Source organism: Pararge aegeria, chromosome 25 (genome assembly GCF_905163445.1).
Source record: "Pararge aegeria chromosome 25, ilParAegt1.1, whole genome shotgun sequence".
Classification (NCBI taxonomy): domain Eukaryota; kingdom Metazoa; phylum Arthropoda; class Insecta; order Lepidoptera; family Nymphalidae; genus Pararge; species Pararge aegeria.
Window position 1 is genome coordinate 2,444,550 of NC_053204.1, and position 15,891 is coordinate 2,460,440.

Below are 15,891 nucleotides of genomic sequence, written 5' to 3' on the forward strand. Positions count from 1 at the left end.
AACAAGTATTGGAATATAGATTTTATATATAAAACGTGAAAATGAAAACCTAAATAAATTCTGATGTACCTTCCCTCTCTTTTGTCTCTTTCCTTTACTTATTTTATCGATTCCGTATACATCGTGTAACAGAATTACGAAATAATATTGAAGGATGGATATGTATATTTCATAAGGAATCACCCTGTTAAAATATTAAAGCAAAATAAGCATATTTATTTCTCCATACAAACGAATTCAAAACATTCTAAGTGTTTACTTACGACAACCCTATTGGAGATAAAAGATCGGCACGCGCTTATAAGCCGAATTAAACTGTAACACCTGTCTTATCAAAGAGGAAATACATCTGTATGTTAGAGACTCAAGATTACTAAGAGAAACCAAGAAAATAAAAACAAAGGTGTAACGAAATGAAACCAAGTGGATAATGCTAAACAAAACAAGAATCGTGTTCTTATAAAATTATTAACGCAATCAAAACCCCCGCGAATCAATTTGAACGGTACATTAATGCCGGTTTTTAGTTTATGTTGTTTTATAACCACAGTGAAATATGGCCGCTAATTTATTAAATTGGCGTAAAACAAACAAAAACATAAGGAAACATCTTGCGGTTACAGGTTTATAGTATAAATAATGAAACATTTAAGTATAAACGGTCAAGGGACAAATATGTTAAATACTAAGTTATACTTTTTAAATATTGCCATATAACTTATGATGTTTATGTTTATATATATACCTTAATGATAGCTTAGTGGTTAGGGCTTCGCCTTCTATTTCGAGGGGACCGAGTTCGATCCCTGGCACCTCAAACTTTTCGGAGTTATGTGCGTTTTGAATTCAAGCAATTTAAATATCTCTTGCTTCAACGGTGAAGGAAAACATCGTGAGGAAACCTACATGCCTGATAGTTCTGTAAATAGTTTTAAAGGTGTGTGTGTTGTGGACTACGGCCTTAACCCTTTCTCGTTGTGGGAGGAGCCCCGTAATGGGTTGATGTAGGGTGATGATGAATTATTTTATTCATTGAATCTGATAATATTTAATGATAAAAAAACGACTATAGATGTGAAATTAAAACCGAAATAATACTTCTTAGGCTTGAGAGTTACATTGTGTACTGTCTCTGAGACTTATCTATGAAACCGAAACCTAATAGTTTTTGAGTACACCACTGCCATAATTTTTTTTTATAAAGTTTGTATATATTTTTTTTGTTTTTATATGTGATTTCTTAACTGGATTTAACTAAATAGGTACTGACAGAATACCAGCGTTGTGGGTACATTGGTATCCGGAACATTAAGCTGAGTCAGAACCTTTTTATTGGCACGACACATCATAGACTTAAGCTGTAAGTCTGTTTGTGTTGTTCTGGTAAATAAACAAATGCTATTCTATTCTATTCTAATTTTTACTGAAACCAATCAGATACAGCCCTAGCTACCATCAAATGCAAAATTAAAATCACGTGCATCTGTCACTTTATTAGGTACGAGTCGCGTAGCGTAGGTACTATCTGCGTGTCGGTCTTTTATATTCAATAGGGTTGTCATAAGTAAACACTTAGAATGTTTTAAATTACATATGTATGGAAAAAAAAATATGCTTCTTTTGATTTAATATTTATACAGGATGATTCCTTATGAAATATACTTATATATATTTTAATACGTTGTATTAAAATTCAAATGATAACATACTGTATTAAAGCCTTTTAACCTCTCTTCTGAGGCAGTCAAGTAATAAAAGCGAAATACCTCGCTGGTTAACTAGTCACGAAATCTCAGAAACTATTTAGACTACAAACTTGAGTTTTGGAATGTCAGTTCCCTAGGCGTTACCTAGTAAAGGAATAAGCATGATAATTAATTTTAAAACTGCCCTATGATGTTAAGAAGTATTTCCGAGATCCAAAAAATATCGGATTATTGCAAATTAAATGTTTTTGTAGTAATTAAATTCATCATCATCATCACCGTTATAAATTATATTAAAAAAAAAAACTCCGCGAAAATGCACGCCGGGTGTCATGGCCGCACGTCACTGGAAAATAAGGGCATAAGTAAGACTTTGTTCCATAGCCAAAGATGAATGATTTTTGTATTGATAACAAAAAATTTGGAAAATCCAAAAGTGCACGACTCATTAATAAAATAGCTATCCAATTATTTGTCAATAAATAACGAAAAAAAACACATAAGACGAGCAAAATAAAAAAAAAAAAAAAAAAATTTTTTAAACAGCTGTACTAGAAAAGTGATGCACAGGCGCCCCTGGTGGAATAAAATGTACATAATATCTATAGATATAGATATATCACCATCCATGTTAATTTTACATGGATATATATAGATATACAGTCTTGCAGTTTTCGTTTTATTAATTGCAATTAAACTACACTGAATTAATTAATCATTCGCATTCAGTGACCTACAATCGTCGATAAGAATTTGGTTTTTAAAAATTTAACTCAAATAATGGATTTTTTCACAAGGTAGAGTGTTTTCGGGTTTCACACATGACGGACAGGAAATTTTTTTGACCTATTTTGGTGTTTTTTTCCAATTCTATTGCAGTAAATCAATTTTTAAAAGTATGGAATTAATCTCCATTAAATTATCTCGACAATAGTATGCAAAATATCTTGATTCCATAAACTAACAAGGCTATAATAATAAAAATAGCCGCCGAAATGAGGCGGAAAAAATTTTCGATCGTAAAGCACTCTCTGATGCTTCGCATCATGAGTCGTGCAAAACTTGGCAACTGATAGTTTGAAATCAAAAAATACATGATATATGGAGTGATTCTCAAAGCTGTATAGAATTGTTTATATAGACGTGACGTCATCATTTTAAATTCGAGGTTTATTTGCCATGGCCGATCCAATCTTACTTTCTAATTTAAATAAAAATATGTTATTCATAATACATTACTTATATATCGTTAGATTAATTTAATATGTTAGCGATTCTTTGTTACCTTCATCATACCTATTACAGATGACCCTAATAGTAACCGTATTACAGATAAACCAAATTTGTTACCACTAACAGTTTTACACTGACAAAGTCTTGCGCATCGGCCATTATTGTAAATCCATCAATAAGTACGTAATAACTTCCCAGTTTTTTCTTAGGGTATTCTGAGAAAACTGAAAGGATGCCTGTGCCCAACAGTGCTCTTTAATTGGGCTAATAATGACAATGAGTCTCATGTGTTCTTGGACTTTTGTTACAAAGTTAATCGAAGCTAAAGCATTCGAAAATTAAATTTTAGGTCTTATACATAAACAAATAGAGTTTAACTATAGCAAAATGACCTGTAATTGCATTTGTGTCCGTATCACAATGCTGCGTTGATATTTGACCTTAACTGTTTCACACCTTAAGGCAAAAGGAATGTAGGCAAAAAAAAAACTAATAAATGAATTCAATAATTAAGTGTTTCATATGTATTCATTCATAGCCCAGTGGGTAGGACTTCGACTTCAGGTTCGGGGGTCTAGTTCGAATCCCAGCGCGCGCCTCTAACTTTTTATAGTTATGAGCGTTTTACGCAATTAAAATATCACTTGCTTCAACGGTGAAGAAAAACATCGTAAGGAATACCTGAGAGTTCTCCATAATGTTAGAGTCTTGTATTCATTTTTTATAATTTTTATTTGAGGATAATTATTTATTTTATATATTTTGTTTCATATTTAATCTATTATATTATATATATAACTGTAGTTATTTATTTATTTATTTATTTGTCTTTTGTTACAAATATTGTTTTTTTATATATTGTATGTATATAAGAAGAAGAAGAAGAAGAAGAAATACTTTATTGCACGTATAACATACAGGAAAAGAAACAGTAAGGAGTATACAGTACACAATGTAGACATGCAAAGGCGGCCTTATTGCTGCAAGCAATCTCTTACAGGCAACCTTTGTAGATAGGACTTACAGCAAGAGAACGGGATAGTGCCAAGAGTGTTGATAGATATACATAAATACCAAAATGTAAAGATACAAATACATATATAATTTAAATAAATATACGTAATATATAAAATATACATGATATATAAATAGAAAATATATTTCATTTAAGTAATGAAATATATATTTTATGGGTATATGTATATATGCACCACCTAACTTTTTTCTGTAACTGTTTTTTGTGTGTGTTGTAAATCTTCGCCATTGGTTGGCTGGAAGAAATCGCTATGTAGCGATAAGGCCGCCAAATTGTATACGTTGTTTTGTTATACTTTTCTTTTTATTCTATGTACTTTTTGTGGTGTGCAATAAAAGAATATTCATTCATTCATTCATTCATTCAATGTTCTCACTCCTTCTCATTGTGGGAGGAAACCTTTGCCCTGTAGTGGGCCGGTAATTGGTTTACATGATGTTCATGAAATACGATTTGTAGTTACTAAAATTATAGTAATATTTTAAATTAACTAGAGGTAGAGTCATTAGTGTAGTGTATTACAAACGCATTGGGCAGCTACTCTGCTTTCCGAGCCCAAGGCCGTGGGTTCAAATCCCACAATTGGAAAATGTTGGTGTGTTGAACATGAATGTTTTTCAGTGATTGGATGTTTATATACTATATTATAAGAATTTATATATATTATTCATAAAAATATTCATCAGTCATCTTAGTACCCATAACACAAGCTACGCTTGCTTTGGGGCTAGATGGCGTTGTGTGTATGGTCAAAAAACAAATTAACGACTAAATAATAATTATTTTTATCCAAGTCGACCTTACGAAGGCACTCATTTTTATTTTAAACATTTTGCCGTATACATATATACATAACACTTTAGCGTCAGTTCAAAATGGGTCTTATTTGTATCGTTCGAAAGTTCAAGTTCGTTAACAGTTCTTCAGCTAGCGAAAAATGCGTGACTCTGGCACGAAGTTAAGAAAGTTTTCAAACTTTTGCTGGAACAAAAGTCGTACAAAATTAATAAGTTTTACAATGTTTCCCTAGTAGGTATATTTCTTGTTTGGAGTTTATTTTTTATAGGCATAATTGAAGGGCCAAGCAGATTGCCCACGTGTTGGCATTGGATTTTACATAGAGAGCTACTTTTAACGCCTTTGGTTGCCTGGAAGAGATCGCTATGTAGCGATAAGGCCGCCGAATTGTATACTTTTTGTTAAACTTTTATTTATAATTTTACTATATGTTTATGTGGTGTACAATAAAAGTGTATTCATTCATTCATTTATAGACAGTTTTACAATTCGTAGGGCATAAAACGAACACGTACAAAGTGCCTCTCTGTGCCCACCAATTTGAGGCGTAGGTGTTAAGTGTCATGTGCCTGTAATTACAGCAGCAACCACGCCCTTCAGACCGGAACACAGCATTGCAACAATGCTACTTAGCGGCAGAAATAAGCATGGCGATAGTACTTTCCTTGTCACAAAAAATAACACAAGTTACGCTTATTTTGGGGCAAGATAGCGTCGGCCGATTGGCGCAGTGAGTAGCTACCCTGCTTTCTGAGTCAAAGCTGTGGGTTAGATTTCCACAAACGGAAAATGTTTGTGTGATAGACATAAATGTTTTTCAGTGTCTGGGTGTTTATATGTATTTATACAGTATATCTAGATATATAAAAAATGTTATGTTGGTTTGTGTACGCTTCAAAAACTGAAAAGTTCTGCACCGATCATGCTGAAATTTTAGCATGATACGCATCAAGGATTGTTTTTATCTATTTTTCTCAACCATTCAATGACAATGTTCCACAGAGAAGCGTGGCAGGGTACAACTAGTAATTTATAAAAATATTCCTCAGTCATCTAAGAACCCATAACACAAGCTACGCTTTGGGGCTAGATGGCGATGTGTGTTTTGCTTATATATATCATTATATTATATTATCGTAGTTTATTTATTTATTTAAAAAAACATGTGTGTGGAGTGTCCTTAACTATGTTTGATGAAAATCGGTCCAAGATTGCCGCCTGCACGATATAGTGGTTTACATATTTTTTCATAATTACCTCAATATGGGTGTCAAATGATAGCGCTTGACAAGTAGAATAAAGTTCAATATAATGTATATTGAAAATTGGGGTTTTTTTAAATGTTTTCAATATAGTTTTTTTTTTGCTGCTGACTGTTTCCGATACAGATTGAATATCAATGGCGTCATGATCAAGCGTAAAACGATCGCAAATTTAATGCTAATAACAAAATGATTCGAAATCAGATTTTAATGTTAAACAATTAAGGTCTAAATTCCAATGAGCGGACGATTGTTACAGCCGGTTTTTGGATTTGCACTAAAACTCGCTAGTTACAAAAGTAACTAGATATCTTTGAGTACTTTTGTCTGTTTTAAATTGTGTGGGCTTCGGCCGTGGCTAGTTACCACCCAAACGACAAAGACGTGCCACTAAGCGATTTAGCGTTCCGGTTCGATGTCGCTTGGAAACAAGTTAGCCCGTTATAATCTTAGACTGCATCACCACTAACTAGCTGGTGAGATTGCAGTCAAGGGTAACCTTGAAGTAAAAAAAAAAGTACACGAGCGAAACATATTTGGAACAGTTAAAACTTTAAATAGCCTTATAAAATCAGATTACAGATGAAAATAATTTCATCTGTAATCTGATTTTATCCCCCTATTTTAGCCCCCTCAAATTGAACGGTAAAAAGGGTATGAATATGAAAAAAAGGCCATATAAGGATATGGTATCTACACGCAAAAATTACACCGTGATGAAATAGTATTTTTTTAAATTACTTTAATAAAAAACATCATAAAAGATGAAAGAGTGATGTTTATAAAGTCACTTGAATACTAGCTTTTGCCCGCGGCTTCGCTCACGTCAAGCTGAATTTTTTATTTGGTAAATTTTAATTACAAAGGTGAACGTAAATTATTTAAATAATCAGAAACTTTCATATACATTTTCATCCCCTATTTGGTGCCTTTGGAGTTGGAATTTTTTTTTAATTTGTGAAAGTGATTATTTGTTTATTTTTAATCGAAAACCTAAAATAAAAATTTCATGGTTAGAACTTGAAAAATAAATGAAAGATTTTATCCAAACTCTCATCCCCCATGTAACCCTCTTAGGGGTGGAATTTTCAAAAATCCTTTCTTAGCGGATGCCTACATTGTAATAACTATCTGTGTGCAAAATTTCAGCCCGATCCAATTCAAGTGGCTAGAGATGTGCTTTGATAGATCAGTCAGTCATGTCATTTTGGAAAAGAGCAATCTGCTGAGTTTCTTGCCGGCTCATCTCAGTGGAATCTGCATTCCGAACCGGTGGTAGAGTCACTACAAACAGACTGACTTGACGTTACAAAAGTGCTTATTAACTAGGCCTACTTGAAATAAATGAATTTTGAATTTGAGTCAGTCAGTCAGTCGCCTTTGCCTTTTATATATATAGATAACTAGCGTACCCAGCCCGCTTCGCCGGGCTAGATTTTGCTTTATTTTATTTAAACAATAAACTTACATCATTAAATTTTTAATTTAAGTCTCATAATATATTAAAAAATTTATTTCTCTCCGTATTCATTCTCTTCTATTCTCTTCTCGAGTGGGTGAAGATCATTATCTATACCCATGTACACCCAACAATAGAATATCATCATAGTAAATAAAAGCTATATTTGACAGTTTGACAGTTCAAAAATAGGAGTGCTCCGATCGTCACTAAACTTAACAGGATTACTCGCCAGGTCAATCCGGAGATTCCCTGACAGTTTCATTGAAATCGGTCCAGCCGTTTTGGAGCCTATATGGAACATACCCACACACTTTCTCTTTTATATATGTAGAAGATTTACCTTTAAATTAAACTCCAATCGAGTTACTACGGTAAAGTTGATTTAAATGATTGTTTCATCGAAGTATTTTGATGAAAAAAAATATTTGATCGCTCGTGCAGTTATGATAATAACTTTTGCCCATTATGGCGCGAATCGAGAGTTGTCTGTCTTGTTTTGTACTCTCGGGCACTCAATATTTTTACCACTAACTTATATTACATTAATTAAAATATCACTTGCTTCAACGGTGAAGGAAAACATCGTGAGGAAACCTGCATGCCTGAGAGTTCTCCGTAATGTTCTCCAGCGTGGTGGACTACGGCCTTAAAACTCCTGGTCTAAAAAGAAGTCCACAAACTTAGCCAGGTAGCTTGGCGGCAGGTCTTTGGTAGAGTGGCTAGCCACGACCGAAGCCTCCCACCCGACCAGAACCCAAATTATTCCCGCCGGGAATCGAACCTGGAAACTCCTACTTGTAAGTACTCGCGTAAGTCTACTAAGATATACTTGAAATATCGTTAGTCTGTTAACATAATTATTATAGAACATGATGCGAGCTACTTGCACGATCGACATGCAAGTATATTATTGCACAAGTAACTGACTATATTTAGTTTAGCTAAAAGTATTTATATTAATTCTACTCCCGAAAGGGGGAACCCACTAAAATCGGGAACAGTCCTATTAAAACCATCTTATTGCATTCGAAAGCTTAAAATAACTACTACACTACACTGAGGCGGGTGGTGCGACGCGGCAGGTCGGGCGGTATTGTTTCGGATAGTGGAAGGAAATTTTTTTATGTCTTTCCACACACAGTCAAAATTATTGACAACATTTATAATCAACACTTAATTGTTTAATACGCACACTGGCAATATTATGGAACCGTTGGGACTAATGGAAAAGAAAAGCGGACGAAGTCGAGGGGGTTCGCTAATATAACATATGTAGATATATACATTATGTTAGTCAAAGTTAAATAAAGACAAGTTCCAATAAAATAGAAAGTGATCCAAAGTGGATCATCTTTACTGTTAGAGACTAAATAGTTAACATAATATCTAGTTCGGAATTCAAATAAATTTCAAATTCCGAACGCGTTCTATCACATTGCGTCAAAACGGGCAATGGCAGCCTTGAAACTAACTTTAAATAAAAATTTGGTTGTTTTGGGTAAATAAAAAAATCTTTTCCAGGGTTTAGGGCCACGTGCGTAGATTGATATTCACACGCCTTTGAGTAAAAACTCTCTGGCATGCAAATTTCTCCACGATGTTTTCTTTCGCAGTTAGAGCAAGTGATATTTTAATTGCATTAATTAAAAACGCACGTAACTCCCGAGAAATAAGAAGTGCATGCCGGGGCGGAAGCGGGACCGAAGGTTTAATCACAAGCTATCGACGCTAGGCTATCCCAATTATATACTATACTTTACAGCACATATTTAAGAGCAGACAGAACCAAAACATTGAAAACGCGCCACAGACTTCACACACGCGGAATGTTGCTGGCTCATTTTTTTTTTCCCATTTTATGGCAAACGTTTAGAACATTAGAGGTGAAATGATTACCTAATGTCAACAGCTAAATGGTATAAAGTGAGTAGCCGTCTTTTCGAGAAACACGACTAAAGTCGGCCGATTGGCGCAGTGGGCAGCGAGCCTGCTTTCTGAGCCAAGGCCGTGGGTTCGATTCCCACAACTGGACAATGTTTGTGTGATGAACATGAATGTTTTTCAGTGTCTGGGTGTTTATCTATATATTATAAGTAATTACGTATATTATTCATATGATAATTATTCATCAGTCACCTTAGTACCCATAACACAAGCTACGCTTACTTTGGTGATGTGTGTATTCTCTTAGTATATTGATTTATTATTTAAAAAAAAAAGAAAAAAGTTGAGTGTTTTTCGATCCTTCAATAATAGTTGTATACACGGTTTCTGTACGTTCTTTATTCTGTGCTTTCCAGTATATTGCTAGGATATAAGGCGATATGCGTCGCTGCGGTTTCGGAGACGTTTTAGTTTTATGTTGGTATATAGATTATGTTTGTTTTTGTAAATCTTATGTTGGTTTGCTTACGCTTCAAAAACCTCAAAAGCTCTGCACCGATCGAGCTTAAGTTTTAGCATGATATATAATCCGCATCAAGGATTGTTTTTATCTATTTTTTGCATCAGTCACATATTCGCGACCGCGAAACTACAGTTTTTTTTAACGACCAGTACCAGTGACCGCGCCATCTGCGGAAAGCGAGAAAAACACTCGCTGACATATGTAATGTATTCTTTGTTTTGTTTCTCATTTTTCAATCATTCCATAAAAATGTGCCAAAGCGAAGCGTGGCAGGGTACAACTAGTATATAATAAATACACAACGTTTAAAGTGTACGGTAAATATTATATGTTAACTTTATAATGGTTCGGAAGTAGTTAAATCTATTGAAACATATACATATCACAGTATATATATATGTTATGCCGGAGTCAATGCCATTTATAATAGGACTGTCTGTACGTAATGATCTAGTTTAACCGGTTTATATGTATACCTACTATTATATATATTCTACTATGTTATTGTTGGTAAACATATTTTTTAATAACTGACATTTGTAAATCTTTTAATATGAAATATTGTATGTAAATATGCGAAGATAAAATCATATATTTCCGCGTGTTTTTTTTTGTTATTTTGCTATTTAAATTTCTCTTCATATTTTAATAACTGGGCTTACCTTTCAATAAAGATTATAATTTTTTTTTTTTATGCATTCCTTTAAACTATGTGTTAAAAACTTAAATCACATTTATTACAGCGAGAATTTCTTAATAGCAAGGTTGCTTGGAAGCTGACCGCTTTCATCTCTCACAAGACAGAATAATTATTGTAGAAATGAAAAGAGCAACTCCTGAGTTTCTTGCTGGCTTCTTCTCTTAGAATCTGCATTTCGAACCGGTTGTAGAGTCACTACAAACAGACATACTTAACGTTCAAAAAGTGCTTATGTTAGGCCTACTTGGAATACATAAATTTTGTAATTGGAGTTTCAACTTATTCGGTTTTTATTGTTAACCTTGGGCTTTGCAAGGTTAGCGCAGCGAGTGAGTTTGGTTTTTTTGAAAATTCTTACTGTAGTTGTCAAAATTTAATTTCTTAGTAAATGTTAAGGCTGGAAGCACATTTGCAAAACGACACGACTTAACGATTGTCATATGATGATTTATATCGATGGAATTCCGTTTTTGAAAAACGCTTAATTATAACGTTTACTTTTACTAAGTAACGTAAACGTTCTCTGAGGTTGATTCTAAAATTTCTGCGCAACTCGAGAATCGAATCGTGGACCTCGTGATCCCTAGTCGAATATGTAAACAATGGCCAAACTATGGCTTTGGCAAATACGTAACGCTCAGTGGCGTGCATAGAGGGTATGCACAGGGTATGCAGGGTACGCGACATCGCACCGGAACACTAAATCGGTTAGCGTCAGTGACACTAAGCGATCTAGTGTTCCGGTGCGATGTCGCGTAGAAACCTATTAGGGGTATGGCTACCATACCTACTCCCTACCATCTGAGACTGCATCATCACTTACCACAAAGTGAGATTGCAGTCAAGGGCTAGTAGAGGAATAAAAAAAAGCCAGATGGATCATAATCCTAAACCTACTTATTATAATATACACAATGACAAGGGGTCAAGGCCGTAGTCCACCACGCTCGTCCTGTGCGGATTGGTGGACTCCACACGCCTTCAAGAACATTATGAAGAACCCTCAGGTTTCCTCACGTTTTCCTTCACCGTTAAAGTGAAGTTTTAATTGCCTAAAAAACATAGAACTTAGAAAAGTTAAAAGTGCGTGCTGGGATTCGAACTCGGTCACCCGAAAGTGAATAGTTCTACCCACTGAGCTATCACCGTTTCAAATTATATATCTTATATCTTTAAACGAGCAATTCTTAATGTATATAATTGAAATCTTGGAAACGGCTCCAACGATTTTCATGAAATTTAGTATACAGGGGGTTTCGGGTGCGATAAATTGATCTATCTAGGATACTCATTCGCGGACGAAGTCGCGCGGGACCGCTAGCGTAGGATTAAAACAGATCCCTTTCTCTGAACCCGACTGTACCGCGCTAGTGCTAAAGGACGAACAATCTCTTTGGCTAGAAGGTCACTTTGTACTTAGAAGTTTAACGAATTCACCTTTACATACATACATAATATATTTGTATATCACAAAAATACTTCAATGTACATTTATATTTACTTATAATGAAACTGAATCCGGGACTTTCGAGACAGCGCTCACTGTCCCAGTAGGGCTAGCAGAGGCAGGTAACAAAAATTATATCCCCCGATTATATCCCCTGACAGGGTTTATAATTAACATGTCTACCTGCTAAAGCACGGGAACAGGGTATAGGAGAAGTTTACCCCCGTTTATTATTACACATATATTATTTGGATATTATTTCCACTTTGATCTCTGCTCTTCTCACTTCCAGCTCTGAGAGTTCATAAAGCTGTGGGAACTGATTAACTTTTATCCAGGGTGGTCGTTATCGAAAAATATCCTAGTCCTATTAAAGTATAAAGGACTACGTAATCGATAAAAAAGCTTGGGAGTGAATTATTGATCTAACCAGGTTGCTCTTCTAATAATTTTAAATGACAATGTGAGATGGTGATAACAAAAAAAAAACCCGGCTAAGTTTGTCGTGGGCTTCTTCTTAGACCAGGACGCGTTTGGAACCTTCATAGCTTTAATTTTAAGTTTACGGATATGGTTACCGCCATTAGTGAGATCTACCGTGTAATTCTCATGTAATGTACGCATCAAAAGTGGGCCTACTTGAATAAAGATATTTTTGACTTTTGATTTTGACTTTCATAATAATAATCATTATACCACAGACCATAAGCAGAGTGGTAACGGCAGATCAGAATACAGTTGTCACTAAGCCGCGGGTAGGGGGAGGCCCCTACCCGCGGCTCTCGTACGAGGCGACTAAGGGAATATTAAGGGTAACGGGCAGCAGCGTTCTCAGTGCTACTACTACCATCTACTGCTTCATAGATCTGATTGATTGGTAGAAGAGTTAGAGTTATCGACATAGTTCAGCGAGTCGCGAAGCTGAAGTGGCAATGGGCGGAGAACATAGCTCGGAGATGCTATGGTCGTTGGGGTCCTACGGTGCTGGAATAGCCACCGCACCGGTAAACGCAATGACTACCAAAGAGGCGGACAGAGAGCATATCCTGGTTTCTTATCAGGATATGCATACAACATGAAAATTGTATAAACCGCAAAACTCTTTCTCCTATACGAGTTATACATCAATTTAAGGGTAGGCATTGCTTTTGTGCATGTATGAAGTGCACGCCGCTGATAGAGAGAGAGTCGACAACAAGCGGCCCAGAATTTTTAGGAACTTTTTAGGAACTTTACACCAGCTACGTGTTCAAGCTCATGTTGTCCTAATCCTAAGGTTGCCTGGCAGATATAGCTTCTAAGCGATAAGGCTGCATTTTCTACTCCTGTCTTTGTTTTTCTCTCCATTCGTACTTTATTTTCCTAATTGTGTAGTGGTGTACCAATCAAGAGGTTAAATAAACTAAATTCCTTCAAAATACTTCTTTGGAACCAGCAGTGGGCGTGAATTGGTTAAGTTGATGCCATATTCGGGACTTAACCGGGGTGTATATTAGTCAACAATCGGCGCTCATCATCATCGTCAATTCAACCAATCGACGTCCACTGCTGGACATAGGTCTTTTGTAGGGAGTTCCACAACACACGATCCTGGGCCGCTTGCCTCCAGCGGCACCCAGCGACACGCCTGATGTCATCTGTCCACCTCGTTGGGGCCGACCTATGCTGCGTTTACCGGTGCGGGGTCGCCATTCCAGCACCTTAAGACCCCAACGTCCACCGGTTCTCTGAGCTATGTGCCCCGCCCATTGCCACTTCAGCTTCGCGATTCGCTGAACTATGTCGATGACTCTACATCTTCTACCAATCAATGAGTGCTATGACATGACAATATACTATCCCGCTAAAAGCTCGCATTGGAACTGAGTGGTGGGCTTACACTCCCTATATCCTACGAAAGAGGTTTAACATGTATGATAAAAAAAGCTTGGATATGAATTGCTCTAACTTCATAGCAAAACATTTACTCGACTGTGAGATGGTGATAACAAAAAGAACATGGCTAAGTTTGTAGGAAGCGACCCTGCTTTCTGAGTCCAAGGCCGACGGTTCGATGCCCACAACTGGAAAATGTTTGTGTGATGAACATGAATGTTTTTCAGTGTCTGGGTGTTTATCTGTATATTATAAGTTTTTATGTATATTATTAAATAAAATATTCATCAGTCATCTTAGTACCCATAACAAAAGCTACGCTTACTTTGGGGCTACATAGCGTTGTGCGTATTGTCGTAGTATATTTATTTTTATTTTATTTAACTTCCGTGAATCTTTGTCGTTAAGAGATTCCTTGCATTATACGTTGTAGATAAAATTTGTACCTACAGGGAACTACAGTATACAAAAACAAGGTTTTCGATTACTTAGTTATCGTAATTAACAAATTTATTAACTGTAATTAAGAATTGCATAATAATTTCACAAATTGGGAAATTATGAATTTTGGGTTTAAAATTAGACCATTTTGTTATTATCCCTCACGTACTTATTAACACATTTATTAGCTTGTTAGTAATTGTTTGAATAATTCAAGTTTAGGTATATTTATTTATATAATTACATACATAATTATTTCTGATAGAATGTTCATGAAGAATATTCAAAAAAATAAAAGAAACAATTTTGAAAAAAAAATACTACAACGGCAGTCAGTCATAACCGGAAACGGAAGCATTCGAAATAAACCTATATTGACATGGATACAACTTCAATCAAAGTATGTCACTTTCAAGGGTGAATATTTATTTTTAATTTTATCATCTGCATTTCCGATGCCAGATTGATATGAATGTCATTTGAACCTCATAATTTCACTTGCAATAACTTTTGATTTCACATATTCCAACCTCTTCTATCTCAATTTGACTTTTGAACAATCCTCTAACATGAGTAAAGATAAAAAAAATTACAAAAGTACTCAAGGTTTATTTGTACTGACTGAATATGTTTCGATCTTTGCCTGTGCCGAAGAAGACAAAAAACAACAATCTAAAAAAGGATCTACACTGTCACACAATAAATAACTCGCAATCCGTTCTGGAAATCAGAACACAGAATTTAACAAGAAACGTCTATCAACAATAAATGCAATAAAAACATCATCACAGTAATTCTCCATTACAAGAGTTATCAAGCCAAAACAATAATAAACAATCGATTATAATTTGTCATAAGAATTTGAGGTGAACGCAGATTTTACATTAAAATTAGCAAATACATATATTTTAATAAAACCTCTTTGGTATGCACGTAATCATCACTCGAAAATCGAACATAACATTTGACATTTGCAACACCTTGCTTGTTTAATTAAAAAACAACTACACTCTGTCACGAAACAAAAAACCGCGCGCAATCCGCACTTGAATATCGAACTCTATTTTGAAATAAGAAATATGATTTTATCAAAGAGGATTTATTAGAACAGAAACTTATTCTTGTTATAAAAAACACTGTCACATGAAACAAAAAAAAACGCGAGTCGCACTTGAAAATCGAACAGTATTTATGTTATATTTACTTACGAAATGTATGCGTGTCAATAAGAAGCACAGATTATACTGATAATAATAAAAAAAATAAAGGATGTCGTTCAGAAACGCGTGGTCGCGTCCTACACTTATGGCTGACTGGTGTTATGTTCGATCAACAGATGATTTTATGTGAAGCCAGCGCGCTTGTGTGGAAACTGGAAAAATCGATATGGCGGCGACGATGGCGGTTTCGCGGGGTTTTTCGGGACTACTATAGCCACAGATAATTACACTTTTAAATGTAACTTTCAACAGCTAGCGAAATTTTATTAGTTTTTCTTTGGAAAACATCAACGCAATTCCCTTT

General features: G+C 35.2%; 1 protein-coding gene across 1 annotated transcript in view; it reads right to left on the reverse strand.

Annotated features, from left to right (window-relative positions):
- The window catches only part of LOC120634947 (GTP cyclohydrolase 1), a 31,871-nt gene extending 16,202 nt beyond the window's left edge, over positions 1 to 15,669 (reverse strand). Inside the window, exon 1 of the mRNA XM_039905846.1 lies at positions 15,576 to 15,669. The gene's annotated coding sequence lies outside the window, so the exon portion shown is untranslated. The remainder of the gene's footprint in view (positions 1 to 15,575) is intronic.
- Positions 15,670 to 15,891: the final 222 nt, after the last annotated feature.